Raw genomic sequence first — 15,497 nt, forward strand, 5'->3', positions numbered from 1 at the left:
TCTCAGCCCTTGATAACCACCATTTTCCCTTCTGTCTCTGTGAATTTGATCACTCTAGGTACCTCAGCCAAGTGGAATCATACGGTGCTTGTCCTTGTATGAGCAAAATGTCCTCCGGGTTCATCCATGTCACAGCACACGTCAGAATTTCCTTCCTTTTCTGAGCCTGATTCATGCCCCATTCTAGGTGTATGCCATACTCTGTTCATCTAGGCATCCATGATGGACACTTGGGTTGCTTCTACCGTGGTTGTAGTGTATAATGCTGCTATGAACATGGTGTGCACATTTCTCTTTCAGACTCTGGTTTCTTATCTTGAGGATCTCTTTGAGACCCTCACTTCTTCTGGGTGTATACCCAGAAATGGAATTATTGGGTCTTATAATTTGTGAGAAATTGCCATTCTATTTTTCACAGAGGCTGCACAATTTCAAGTTCCCGCCTATGGTGCCCATAGGTTCCAATTTATATATATTCTCCGGGAAACTTGTTACTTTCTCTTTTTTTTATAGTAACCATCCTAATTTCTTGACATATGCTAGATTTACAATATTGTGTTAGTTTCAGGTGTCAGCAAAGTGATTTCTATTTTTCTGTTCTTTTTTCTATTCTTTTCCATTGCAGTTTATTAAAAAAATATTCAATGTAGTTCCCCGTGCTATACACTAAGTCCATGTTGTCTATCTATGTTATCCATGGGAGTGTGCGTCTGTTAATACCGTGCTCTCAATTCATCCCTCCCAGCTTCCCCCTTTGGTAACCGTAAGCCTCTTCTCATGTCTGTGGGGCTATTTCTGTTTATGATACGAAAGAATAAGTTCTTTCGTATCATATTTTAGATTCCACATATAAGTGATATCATAAACTTGTCTTTCTGTCTCACTTCGCTTCATACGATAATTTCTAGATCCGTCCATATTATTACAAATGGTATTGTTTCGTTTTTTCTATGGCTGAGTAATATGCCCTCGCATATTTGTACCACAACTTCTTTATTCATTCTTCTGTTGATGGACACTTTGGTTGTATCCATGTCTTGGCTACTGTAAACAGGGATGCTGTGAACATTGGAGAGCATGTATCTTTTCAAATTAGTTTTCGCCTTTTCCAGATATATGCCCAGGAATGGGATTGCTGGATCATATGGTAGTTCTATTTTTAGCTTTTTAAGGAATATCTATACTGAGAGTTGGACTATAAAGAAAGCCCTGAAGAATTGATTCTTTTGAACTGTGGTGTTGGAGAAGACTCTTGAGAGTCCCTTGGACTGCAAGGAGATCCGACCAGTCCATCCTAAAGGAGATCAGTCCTGGGTGTTCACTGGAACGACTGATGTTGAAGCTGAAGCTCCAATACTTTGGCCATCTGATGCGGAGAGCTGACTCATTTGAAAAGACCCTGATGTTGGGAAAGATTGAGGGCAGGAGGAGAAGGGGACGACAGAGGATGAGATGGTTGGATGGCATCACAGACTCAGTGGACATGGGTTTGGGTAGATTCCAGCAGTTGGTGATGGACAGGGAGGCCTGGCGTGCTGCGATTCATGGGGTCACAAAGAGTCGGACATGACTGAGCGACTGAACTAAACTGAATACTGTTCTCCATGGTGACTATACCAATTTATATTCCTACCAACAGTGTAGAAGGGTTCCTTTTTCTCCACACCTTCTCAAGCATTTATTATTTGTAGACTTTTGATGATGGTCATTCTGACCAGTGTAAGGTGATACTTCAATGTGGTTTTGATTTGCGTTTTCTAATGATTAGTGACGCTGAGCATATTTTCACGTGCCTGTTGGCCATCTGTCTGTCTCCTTTGAAGAAATGTCAAATTAGTTCTTTTGCCCTAACCATCCTATTTTTTAGAACCTGAATAAACTCCTCATGTACATGTTCAAAAGTCAAACAACTGAGTACATCCAACTAGAGAAAACTTGGAGAATAATGTGGGATTATTAATTATAGACTTCCTTGAAGGGAGGAGGATCCCCCCTGCCCTCTCATTACCACACGGAGTCCCCTCCTTCTCCTCTGTGGACCTCATGCTTCTTCCTTATCATCCCTTTCCAAACATCCCTCTCTCATCTGACTTGCCCTGCTGTGTCCAGCCTCCACAGGAAGCAGAGTCTGGTCTCTATTTACTTCTCTGTCTTGGAAAGCAGTTGTCTGGAATTCTGGTGAGTACATCTCTTCATTTTGTTAGACAGATAGTGAAAATCACTTGGCACACTGTAAATAATAAATGGTAACTAATCTTCTAGTTCCTACCTCATAGGGGTATTGTGAACATTGAGTACATAAGTGCACACAGAGTTCTTAGAACACCTAACTGCTATCTGAGGTTAGCTGTTACTATTGTGTTGGTCATATTGGGGAGCCTAGTTTGTCAGGACTTAATCACTTTTGAGCAAGAGATGATGCCAACAACTTTGGGTCCAGGTGACCACTTTGAGGAAAGTCACCTTGAAGCAGATCATCTTTGGCTTTTCCAGAACTTTAAAGTGTTCCCTTTTAAGGATGTAAATGTAAGGTGCATTCATACCATCACGTCGGGGAAATGGAATGACAGAGTTTTGCAGGTTATACCCTTCATAGGAGGAGATGAACAAATCTATACAGGGCTCAAGGAACCTCTTCTTTTTTTGTGTGCCACACAGCATGTGGGATCTTAGTTCCCTGAACAGGGATCAGACCAGCATACCCTGCGCTGGAAGCACGGAGTCTTAACCACTGGCCCACCAGGGAAGTCCTCAAGGAATCTCTTAAAAAGAAAAGGAGTGAGAGCGAATCCTTTCCTCATGAGAGTCTGTGTTACTAACAGGACCTCTAGGCTAGATTTGTGAGGTTTTGACTGAATCAGCTGACAGAATCTGAAGCGGTTGTAGAGGGCAACTCTCTGAGAAGAAGGGCCCCCTGGGTTGGTGGGGCAGGGCCCAGGGGCTCAGCGGAGGGCGGGGAGGAAGGCGGGGAGGAGTTCTGGCTTCTGCCTGCCTCTGGCAGCCCCTCTGAACTAGAAGCAGTGGAGAAGAGGTAACCAGTGACTTGACAGCCATGTCTGGTGGCTAGTTTGTTTGGACCTCCCTGTGTTTCCACAGTTCTTTGCTTCTGAAAGAGACACAAGAACCTGAGAATCTTTCAGCTTGCGAGCCTAGCACCCAGTGCGTGTCCAGAATGAGGCAAGTACTCACTAAAGATTGTGGGACTGGAGTAAGCCAGAAGGGCAGGCAGGACCAGGCGCTGGGAGCCAGGACGTCTCTTCTCTTCTTGCGTCAGTCCTGGAACCAAGTTGTGGGGAGAGTCCTCAGTGCTGGGGACTCTGTGAGTGAGGACCATCCTGTGGGACTGGAGGACAGGAGTTTTCTTCTCTTCCTCATGGTGCGTCAGAGTTTCACTCTGCCTTTTCAGCACTTAAAATCATAGCGTTTAAAAATGGAAAAGGTTTGTCCAAGGAATGAATCTTTTCATCTTTGCCTCTCTTTTCGTGGGTTAAAACCATAGTATAGTGAGTCCAGAGCATTAGGTCTAAATGGTTTTGCTTACAAAGGTGGGAAGAGCTGGCCTTTATCTAATTGTGCAAGAATACAGAGTGACTCTAGAGCCTGGCAAACACCTCTCCTGCCTCCTGGACCAGAACAAGAAGGCTGGTCTGCCTACTGTGTCTACAGCAGCCGGCATCGCATAAACGCAGCACCATGCTAACTGGCACAGTTTCAGATCCATCCTTTTATTACTTACACCTTTATCCCCCCTCTCTTAAACTGTCAAGAGTTGTGCAAAGAAAGCAAGTTCTGTGTGCTCCACCCAAACACATAGGAAGGGCAGACTTCAGCAGGGCGACCGAGGAAGGGGAGGTAATATCCACCTACTGGAAGTGAGACAGTTCTGGAATTCTTCTCCACAGACTAGCTGTGCGACCTTAGACGTGACTCTCTGTCTCGAGCTCCAGGTTCCTTAAAGGTCAAGTGGGAATGACAGGAGTAAATTCATCTCCAAGACTTTTTGGAGGATTAAATACACTAACAAGTACCGTATGGTAGTTCCTGGGTGAAGAGTTCCTCTTCTGTGGGGGCAGCCAAAGGGCTGTGTGTATCAGCCGGAGAACACCAGCAGGGTCTCCTGCGGGGCTGGAGGTGTTCATTTCCCAGGCACTCCCTGACATTTCCCCGGACATCCATATTTGACTAACTGTCACAGGCATATTCAGACAGAAGTTTCTAGTGTTCAGGACCTCCTCTCTAAACCGTTTACATCCGCAGGCTGCTTTTCAGTGGGCTCCCAGCAAGGGCTCCTAAGTAGGAACCGTTAACTCCTTCCTCAAGTGCTGCTGTTCTGCTCAGGATAAACTGACCCAGAGGAAGGCCCAGCCACCAGCAATTATGAGCAGCCCTGCAGTGCTTGGTATCTCCCTGCAGGGCCCTTAGGCTCACATCTGGGGAAACGGTTGGTGGGAGAACTAGAAAAAAAGATTCCTCTTGTTCTTCCTGATGGGCTGTACTCCAAAGGCAGTAGTTGACAGGAGCATCTTCTGGGCTTTTCCCAATCCATTTAAAGGCATCTAAAAGAAATGAAAACTGTCTTCACCCCACCCTTTCTTTGCTCTCCCTCTTTTTTTTCTCATTTTGTCACTCTTTTCTATTCTCATCTCCTAATAGTGATAGCTTTTTCAAAGTATCCTGGTACCAACAGCTCCATACAAAAAAGCACTATTTTCCCCTAAACTAAAAAAAGCCTATAATATAATTTTGAGGGAGAAAACTCAAGGCCAAGGTAAGAAGTGCAATTTTTAAATCTTTTTTTTTTTTTAATGAATGAAGTACCACACACTTGTGGGGAAAGGAATCCAATATAGACATGTGGGTGTTTGTATGCTTAGTCATGTCTGACTCTTTGTGACTCCATGCACTGTAGCCCACCAGGCTCCTCTGTCCATGGAATTTTCCAGGCAAGAATACTGGAGTGGGTTGCTGTTTCCTCTTCCAGAGGCTCTTCCCCACCCACGGATCAAAACTGCAACTCTAGTGTCTCCTTCATCTCAGCTTTTTTACCACTTTTTTCTTTTAACCACTTTTTTACCACTGAGCCACCAGGGAAGCCCCCAATATATGTATAGTATACATATTTTATGCAATGAATAGGATAAAAGCCTTCCATTCTCACCCATTCCCTCAACCCTCTTTCCTGGAGGCGATCACTACTTAATAGTTTGATATGCCTTCTTCCAGACATTTCTGTCATTTTTTTTGGTCATTTGGCAGTTATGTCGTGCTTGCCTACTAGGTTCTGGGCACAGTGATAAGTGTTAGAAACAACAGTGAATAAATGTATATAGATACACATACATGTATTTATCTGTCATATCTATTGGCAAAAGCGAGATGACCAGGGTAATGGGCTGACCCTCAGGACTCAACCGGCCACGCAGAGCAGCTGGAGCACAGTCCACCTGCCCACACCCAGCTGGCTAGAGGGTAACTGAGCTCACACCCTGGCCACCACTGGCCACCACAGCTCTCATTACGGTCTGCCGTCCTGGTCTTCCTGTTTCTAGGGTCTCCCTCAGCAACAAATTCTGTAGGCACCGATTAAACAAGGAGAAGGAAAGATGAAGAAATGAACTCGAGGACATGAAAAATGCAGCCAGAGGAAGACTGTGTGTGTGTGTGTTTTCGTAAAAATAGTCACTTTTTCATGCCTGTGGATGGGGTAAGGAATGTGTGTGCTGGGGTGGTTGGGGTGGGGGCGGGGAATGGGCAGTGTGTCCCCCCTTTGTGATTAAGAGCAGTAAATACAGTTACAGACAGTAAGAAGTTTTGCTCCATACTCCTCCCCACGATCTGCCCCACCCGTTTCCTGCTCTGGAGCTGCTAATGAGTAACCCATCTTACCAACCCTCCCCGGGCACCATCTCAGGCCTGGGTGCTTCGACAACCCTGAGGTTCAGGGAACATTCCTCAGCAGTTACTTAGCTGGGTGATGGGAAAAAAAAAAAAAAAAAGCAGCCTAATTGGCTAGTGGCCTTTTCTAGTGAATGAAGGTTTCTGTTTTAAGAAGTAAAGTGACTTCTCAGCGGCTGTTGATTCACTGCCCACAGGGAGATTTTTGAGCAGAGGCTTCCTAGCCTCGGTAGAAATTTGCATACAGCTTCCACTTCCTGCTTCGGAGCCTGTTCCACGGCTTACCTGGGCCGGGAGAGGGTGCAGGGAGGCCTGGAGCAACCCAAGGTAGAGAGGCCCCGAGAAGGAGAGAGCGTGACCACCCGTGGCCGGTCTGCCTGTCCTTGGCGGCTCTAAGGTAAGTGGTTCAGTTGTCACCTGACCAACCTTACTTCTCAACTTCTGATCCATTTTCCAAAACAATGTTTTCTCCTTTACCGAAAGTGCCGTCTCACTTTCCTCCGCCTGCCTCTCCCCACCTTTCATTTGTTGGTTCGTGTACAGAGAGACAGCTCCGGCTTAGAACATGACAGCTACGTGTCGGCTGTGAGACAGGGCCAGTGGTTTAGTATTTCAGACGGGAGAGTGAAGATTAACTCTTTGAGGAATAGACATCCACACCCACACACACACCCCTGTGTTTGAGGACTTAGTGTCCCCACAAGTTTTGATGAAGAAGACGTCCCCCCCGTCTCCCTCCCTCACCCCCCTTCTCCAGGGAGGGAGCCGGGGAAATAAAAAATGAAGAGTTTGGCTTCCAGCCCCACGATGCATCAGTGGCAGAGGTGGAAGGAGAACTCCCGAGTTTTCTTGATCCCTCTTTCACTCAGGGGAAAAAACCAACACCCTGTTCTTGAGCCAGGAAGTCCAGCCCTGTTCCGTGCTGGCCGCGGCTCTGCCAGCCCCTCTGCCCCAGCCCTCCACCCTCCCACACCACCCAGGCATTTGCTGGCACAGACAGCCAGCCTGAGCCTTTAGGAAAAAACAAGGAGAGAAGTGCTATTATTTGCTCTTAGAAGCTTATCAAGCTTCATGTGACTGTCAAGTTCAAGATGGTCTCTTAGTATGGGGGGATATTTTTAAAAGAACAGGAAAAGAAATAATAAAAACAGAGGACCTGAAACTTGGTTTCAGATTCTCCCTTCTCTGCTTGCTGACTCTACGCTGCTGATGCTGCTAAGTCGTTTCAGTTGCGTCCGACTTTGTGCAACCCCATAGGCGGCAGCCCACCAGGCTCCCTGGGATTCTCCAGGCAAGAGTACTGGAGTGGGTTGCCATTGCAACTCTGTGACTTAGGCAATTTACTTTTTTTTTTTTGACTCGGGCCTGGATTTCTTCATCAATAAAATGTGGATGGGGGTGGTAAGCTAAGATTATGTTGAAATTCACTTCTAAGAAAATAAGGCGACGGTGATGAAAATCCCAGAGGGGCAGCCATAGTGGGCGGTCTCAGAAGATACGTGTTTTTTTTACTGATGATTCAAATATATTAATCTTACCTAGCCTGCTAGATAGTCCCTGGAGGAAAAGGACTTAATCCTTCTTTACCCTCTAGCACTCAGAATACTATCAGACACCTCAGGGGCGCTCAGGTTTCTTCCACATAAACTACTCTGATTCGTTTCACTCATCTATAAAAGGTGAAGCCTTAGCCTGGGTGAAAGGCTGGGGGTGGGTAGAGGAGGGGACTGGGCAGCCGCATGGCTCTGTGGGAGAGCTGCCTGGAATTTAGGTATTATTTTTGACTCTAGTTAAATAGGAGAACACAGGGGGTTTCTTGAATTAGTTTATGTCCCATTTGGGTTACCCAGGAAGAAATGGCCTGTGCACTTGCCCACAGAGTCCAGGCAGCGCCAGAGAGCTGGCACACAGGCCTGGCTCCAGAAGGCTGTGTTACTGACAGCTGGAGCTGGAAATGACTCCTTGGCTAGACCAGTCACTTTGTGTGGGGCCTTTAATGGGAGGTGAAAGGAAGCTGTGAGGCACATCCTGATACCATGTAAGGGTGATGACTAGGATCAGACACATTATTAGATGGTAAACACCCTGAATTCTTAACCTTTTCCAAACCACTACTTTGTTTAAAAAAAAAAAAATCATTGTTTCTTTTGAGCTAATTGTCTCCCTCCATACAGTTCACACAGGCCCTGGCTGAGTGGGATGGGCTGACTCAGGGCTTTTGGTTTTGCTCAGCTGTTTCTGTGGAATATGAAGGCCCTGCTATGGTCCTCATCGTGCTTTCAAATAGCTATCTCTCTCATCCTGGGATGAGAGGACAGGAATTTCAAGATGTTTCACCTGTGATGCGTTACTGATTTTTATTTTCAAATAACATGCACCATTATCTGAAATCAAGCCAACTGTAGTTTGCTGCCAGCCAAGCTTTGACCCAGAAAGACCACCCACAGACATTCTTCATCTTGTGTCATTTGTGATGGAGCGGCCCCTGCTTCGCTCGGTGCTTGGGGTGAGCTGACTAAGCGTGAAGTCTGGGCGTGTTGGGGAGAAAACTGTTAACTCAGGATACTCACTTTGGGAGGGTTCAAAGATGGAAAATATTTAAGCCTGCTTCTCAAAATTAAGGAGCTGGTGACTTTCAAATGCTCTGAAAATAAGACGGCAGTCATAACTGCAGAAATTCAGAATCATAGTTGCAGGCACTCAGAAAGATCAGCTATGAGGGTAGTTTGCCTAAATTAAATCTATGTTTTGAAGAGTTGAAATCTTGGAAATATCCTGAATTCGAATCATTTTTCCACGACAGACAATTTTCGATTAGCCTTTCAAAACACATATGAATTGCAGGCCACTGCTGCATGGGAAAAAAAGAGCATACAGATGAGGCATATTAAACTTTAAATTCCTTTCAGATCCAATGAAATGACCCCTAATGTTTGATCATATTTCCTTATCAAAACAACCCTGCAGTCCTTCCGTGAGAAAGCATCTGAGGATCAGAGTCAAGCAGCTCTCCCCCGGGCCCCTTCTGTTTCTCCTAGTGCATTGTCACCAAGGTATTTTTAGTTCATGAAGCCCAGGCTGTCCCTCTCCCTCAGACATTCGGCATTCTTTGTGTCTCTTGCCCAGCAGGCCTCCTACTCACCCACATGTGCGTTGATGGCTGAGAGTTAATCTCGCTCTGTGCCTCTGTGCATGTGTGTATGCAAGTGTGTTTGTGTGCATGTGTGTGTGTATGTGTGTCTACACACAGAACTTCCTGGAGACTTGAAGCTATAAACTGGCTGTGGGAGGAAGGTGAGCTTTCATCCCCCTCGTGACCTGCGAAGCTGCGCCAGTCTGGAGTGATTTCCTGACAAGGCAGCTGAGATCAAGTCGCTTGGGACCGAAGGGAGCCCCAGCCCGCATGACGCCCTTCCTTCACCCTGAAGACCCAGGCTGGCTGAGGTCTGGGCAGCTCCTTCAGTGATGATGGGAACTTGGCTTTTCCCACCTCCCTGTTTCCTCCACTAACGGTTCCAGTGTTTTTCCTTCTTCCTCTCCCAGGCGGGGTTCCCAGGTCTGCCTCCCATCACCCTTCCTCCTCCGTGCTGTTGGCCCGACTCTTCCAGGCTCTGCAGCTCCTCTCCAACACTCTTGCCTTTTACCTGCACTCGTTCTCTCCCTCCCCTTCCAGCTGCCCCCTGTCTTACCCAGCAACACGTCAAAATCACAATTTAAGTGAGCCTTTGTCCTCCACCAATAAAGGACAAATTTTTTTAACTTTTCCTTCAAAGTTTCCCACTCTTCTGGCTTCTCTTCCATTTTCCTTTCCTCCTTTCCATCCCTTCTTCTCCCTCTCTGGATTTTTTCCTTTCTGTACCTTCTTCTCCTTCACTCTGGGATCTGGACTGAATTAAGAATCACAAATGTGTGTTTAGAGAAACCGTATCTGAAACAAACGAACAAAAGAACCCATGGGCTGGTTTGAGGTTGTTCTCTAAACAGTTTTTACCAGCTTCCAGCACGGTGGAGTCAGTCCATTCCACTAGCCCCGTCAGCCAGTTAAGCAGCTCAGAGGAGTTCCAGAGCGAACTTGTAATCAGGTCGGGTCACGCTGCACTGCCTTCAGCCTGCTGTGAGCTGTACTGTGCAGGACACCAACAAGGGCCAGTAAACGTTCCCTCATCTCCAGGGCTCACCACTGCTTCCAGTCCTCTGGCAAACCAAGTGGAAGAACTTCTCTGTCTGGGAAATTCTGCAAGTAAACTTGGAAATATTTACTCACTGGAATTTGAACCTGAGCCACACAGTTCACTCAAAACCAACTTCCACTAAGCCAACTGACGTTGGGAAAGTTTGCATGCATTTGGGTAGTAAATGAAGAATGTTAATGAGTTTAAAGTTTTGTTGTTTTTTTTTAATCCAGAACTTTCAGACACTTATTAAAAAAAAAAAAAATTACTCCCTGGAGAATGAAGTAAGACCTTGAGAATCTGTGATTGCAAAGATCTGATCCAAATTGGATCTGAGGCTCTTCCTAGCTGTAAATTTATATATTTATTAATATATCCCCCCAAAATATTCATGCTATGTGTCTCTAGGGCCTTTCAACCCCATGGTTGACCCAAAGAATGCTTAAAAAAAAAAATCCAAGCAGTTGGTAACAGCAAGACTTGATCATTTAGGAGCTAGTAATGTGGGTTATTAATTACTCAGGCTGCTCACTCCTGCCCTTCCTCTGCTTCTTGCTCTGCTATTTGTCTTCTTCTAGGGACATAACACCTTCATTAAATCCCATCCGTCCTTGCCTCAGAGGCGTCCCCTGGAAAATATCCCTTCTCTAGATGCATCGCCATTTATCATCACCCTTTGTTTGTGCTCTGTCAACAAGTTTTCAATTTATTTTGAATTCACTTTATGATTAAAATTTAATGAGATCCAATCAAGTGCTTTTCTCAAATCAAGATGCCTCGGCAGTCTCACCCATATCCTCTATTGTAGTGACATGAAGGAAAGCCATCACAGGTTTCCAGCCTGGCCATTCTTCATAAAACACAGGTGGCAGGTATCCACGCCTCCTTAGCTTCAAGGTGAATGGTTCTGAAACCTATTTATTCCAGAAGCTTCTAAGGTTTACTCAGCTCCTGCCACCCCCTTTCTCTGCTGCCCCCAAAAGCTGTGCAAGTCCATGCTTCCAACCAAGAATCAAGAGGATTCAGTGCACAGGCTCTGGTGCTGAACTGCCTGGATGTGAACCCTGGCTCTGCTCTTTACTAGCTCTGTGGCCTTGAGAAAGTTACTTAACCTCCTTGTGTTTGGTTTCCCCATTCCTAAAATAGGGCTGACAGAGTGCCTACGAATAGGCTGTCTGTGAGGATAAGGTAATACATCCAAAACACCTGGAATAATATTTGACCTGTAGGAAACATTTGACAGATATTAACAATCATTGTTAGAAAGGGTCGGCTTTCTTAAGTATATCCATTTCATTAAGTTTATATTGATTTATCAGTAAAATGTGTATCAGAGGTTGATAAACTACAACCCTTGAGCTAAAGGTGGCCTATGGTCTATTTCTATACCTGCCTATTGCTAAGAATTTATATTTTTAAAGGGTTGTGTACAAATGAGCTAACTAAAAAGAAAGTATGAGACAAAGACAGTTTGTTGTCCACAGGGTATGAACTATTTACTGTCTGGTTCTTTACAGAAAAGGTTTGCCAGTGTCTGATCGATGTGGTTTAACAGAAAGAGTTTGGAGATCTATAGGCTGGAATTGGCTGTGACTTTGAAAAAGCCGTGCCTAAGGGTCTCTATAGTAGGAATGGTAATGATACCACATATCCCTCCTCCGACCCAGCTGTTTCAGGACCAGATGAGATGATGTATACCGAATCTGCCGAAAATACACATGTTGGTTAAAAAGACACAGACTCCATACACTTCTTTGTTGTTCGGTCACTAAGTCGCATCTCTTTGCAACCCCATGACTACAGCACGCCAGGTTTATGTAATAGTTTTAGCATCCAAGTATAAAACAAGCAAACATGGTCTAGAAAAACAGTTCCAAAGCCAACTATTTGTTGTAAAAATAATAACAAAATAACCTTTGTGTTTTGAGAGCTTGATATGGGCCAGACTCCACAGTCAGCACTTTATTTACACCTCCTTTTATCCTCGCAATACCCTCCTGTGGGGCAAATGCTGTTATCTCCCCTCCACACACTTCACAGATGAGAAAAATGAGGCCCAGAGAAGTTCAATAATTTTCTCAAGATCACACATCTGATCCTGCCACTTCAGTTTAGTTCAGTCCCTCAGTCGTGTCCGACTCTTGCGACCCCATGAACCGCAGCACACCAGGCCTCCCTGTCCATCACTAATTCCTGGAGTCCACCCAAACTCATGTCCATTGAGTCGATGATGCCATTCAACCATCTCATCCTCTGTCATCCCCTTCTCCTCCCGCCTTCAATCTTTCCCAGCATCAGGACCTTTTCAAATGAGTCAGCTCTTTGCATCAGGTGGCCAAAGTATTGGAATTTCAGCTTCAATCATGCCACTAGCAGAGAAAGAATCCAATCATAGGGAGCTTGACTCTAGATCCTGTACATCTAAATCCTGCATATTTTCCACATCATAGAAATACGTATTGATTCAGGATAAGCCTGTCTGGATGGCAGAAGCCATAGTTAACTGTGAACATGGACATCAGATCTGAAAGTGTGTGCTGAAAGAGACTTGTGTTCTATGCACAGCAGGGTTAGGGTCTAATCTAACAGACCTGCAGAAAGACAGGCAGACATGATGGGAGGAAGAGAAGTTTTGGATGAACTATGAGAGGAGAAAGGTGGGACTATGAGATCAGACGGATTGATAATTGGAGGCAGAATGTGCTGGAGGAAAGAAAGGTTGCTAGGAACAGATGTGAGCAAAGACTTAGAGGCAATGAGAGAGAGAGAGAGATAGACAGACAGAATGAATGAATGGGAAATTCTATGAACGGGACACCAGGGAGCACTGCCACAGGGGATGTCAAAGCTGCTGATGTCTTGATAATTATCTGCAAACCGGGCTACTCAGGAAGGAGAGAAAGCAGAGAGGAAGCCAGAGAGACTGGGACAGAAAAACTGACAGATTTGAAGAAAGATGCTGGTCAGAATCTAAGGGCTAGAAACACAGCTCACAGTCCAAAGGGCAGTGAGATTCCAGAGAAGGAAAACTGCTGTCTCTTGAGTCAATCAGATTAAGAACCAGACCCACGTGCATCACTGGTTCACCTGGTTGTATGCACCTGGCGGCAGGGAGCGGCTCTCCAGGTGGCATGAGTGGTAAAGAACCCACCTGCCAATGCAGGTAGTCATAACAGACCTGGGTTCGATCCCTGGAATGGGAAGATCCCCTGGAGGAGGGCATGGCAGCCCACTCCAGTATTCTTGCCTGGAGAATCCCATGGACAGAGAAGCCTGGCGGGCTACAGTCCATGGCGTGACAAAGACTCGGACACGAATGAAGTGACTTAGCGTGCACACACGTGGGCCTGGAGCTAGTCTTCCGTTCCTAGCTCGTGCCACTCCAAGTCCACCCATCCCCACTGCGGACAAATGTCTTCACCCTCTGCTGAATGGTCTTCTGTATTTTAAGGAACAGTTTACTCTCCCCTAGGTGGTCAGCAGTGCTTCCCTCTCACTGACTCTTAATCTTTGTGGACATCAGAATCACTGGTGGAGCGTTTCCTTTCCCTTTTTTATCTTGTAAGTAGATATACAGGCACTTGGTACAAAACCTAAAAGGTAAAGAATGCTCTGAAAAGCAAGTCTCCCGCCCGCCTCCACGCCCAGTCACCCAGTTCCCTTCCTGGAGGTACCCTCTGTTCCAGCTTCCTGACCACCCAGCGTGGGCACAGACAGACTTAGATTGGACAAAGGGTAACATATACTCTACACAGTGTTCTGCTCCTTCCTTTTTTAACTTCACGATAAATTTTGGAGATAGTTCCAAGTCAGTTCACACAGCACTTCCTCAGTCTTTTCAAAAAGTTGCGGAGTATTCATTGCAAGGCTGAAACACAGTTTTTAAAAAGCAGAAGCTTTTTGGATGGGTGAGTCGGTTGCAGTCTTTGCTGTTACAAACTTTGCTGCATTGCCTATCTTCAGAGCCTCTTTGTTTTTACAAAATAAATGCATCTCCCTATGGAGGAAATTCTTGGAAATGAAATTACTAGGTCCAAGAACATTAGATTTAAAAATCCCAATAGTCATGGCCAAATCATACAGATGACACTTCCCTTAGTTAAACATGAGAGGACCTATTTACCTGTGGGACTTGGTGGTGGTGGTTTAGTTGCTCAGTCGTGTCCGACCCCATGGACTGTAGCCCTCCCGGCTCCTCTGTCCATGGGATTCTCTAGGCAAGAATATTGGAGTGCGTTGCCATTTCCTTCTCCAACCTGTGGGACTTAGAAACAAAAGGGCTCCCTGGCCTTACCTCAGAATGTCAAGGGCTGGAGCATCTGAATTGTGAGCCTCAGAAAGCGCTTCTGAGTCAGAAACTCTTCTGAGGGCCATGGCTGGCCAGCCGCTCCCTTTCTCCAGCGATCTGAAGCCATGAGCTAGACTTGTCTGTTGCCTGCATCCCCAACAGCCTCAGCCACTCCTGACTTTGTGAGCTCAGTGTTGTGCTGATGAGCTGAGACTGCCCACAGCATGACCACCAGTCGGGTTCATTGGTGGGAGGTCTTCTAACTGGGAGGTCTTCTGTCCCCCTGAGGTCACAGACTTCTCTAGATCATGGCGACAAAACAGGGCTTTTTTGCTTAAAGCCAATTTGCACCCTCTGAGGAAGATGGGAACACAGGCTGTGCCAGGGATACAACCACCTGGATAGCATATAGAAGAGGTCTGGAATAAAACAGGGGAAATGGAAATGGTTAGGAGAGATGGGATACTGAGTTAATTTTTTTTAATGTCTAGTCATCTTTTTTATTACAATATTGACATTAAAGACCAAAAACTAAAACTGCCACTTCCGACCCAACCCACTGACCTGCTCATGGCCCTCTGACGTGGCATTGTATTCTCTGTGACACCCTCAGGAGGGTGGCAGGGTTGTTCTGTCAGTTCTAGCTGAGGTCTAGGGCTGGAGGGCCTCTTCTGGTGACCGCAGGCCTGCCACACCTGCGCTGAGGATGTAGGAGGAGGCCGGGTATCCCGTGTCTGAGCAAAGAGAGCAGATACCCCACCATGCTGCGGGGTAGGCTCACTGTTACGCTGCCAGCAAGGGTTCAGGTCAGCCCTGTCGTGGATGGGACCTCTTCAGGCCTGGCCTCAGGGTCTGACACTTAGTGGAGCTTAATACATATGTGAGAGGAAGAGGGAAGGGTACCCATGTGGTCTAATTTCAAGAACTCTGAGGACTTGGCCCACCAAATCCTCCCCTTCACCCTTCATGGACCTGACTTCCTCACAGTCAGGGATCCTTCCAGCTACATGGATCTGTCTCCTCTCTAAAACAGGCATTGGTCCTTCATTCATTCAACAAATAGTTATTGAGTGCCTGCTAGCTACCAGGTATAATTCTAGATGCTGGGAATGCAGCTGTGAACAGAAGAGTCGAAAATCACA

The 15,497-nt window shown here is 46.0% G+C and overlaps 1 protein-coding gene across 5 annotated transcripts in view; it reads left to right on the plus strand.

The window, feature by feature from the left end:
• The first annotated feature begins 6,045 nt into the window (after window positions 1-6,045).
• The window catches only part of TRAF3IP2 (TRAF3 interacting protein 2), a 45,108-nt gene continuing 35,656 nt past the window's right edge, over window positions 6,046-15,497 (plus strand). For all 5 annotated transcript variants that reach the window (XM_052645696.1, XM_052645700.1, XM_052645698.1 and 2 more), the window contains exon 1: window positions 6,046-6,292. The gene's annotated coding sequence lies outside the window, so the exon portion shown is untranslated. The remainder of the gene's footprint in view (window positions 6,293-15,497) is intronic.

Source organism: Budorcas taxicolor, chromosome 9, assembly GCF_023091745.1.
Source record: "Budorcas taxicolor isolate Tak-1 chromosome 9, Takin1.1, whole genome shotgun sequence".
Taxonomy (NCBI): domain Eukaryota; kingdom Metazoa; phylum Chordata; class Mammalia; order Artiodactyla; family Bovidae; genus Budorcas; species Budorcas taxicolor.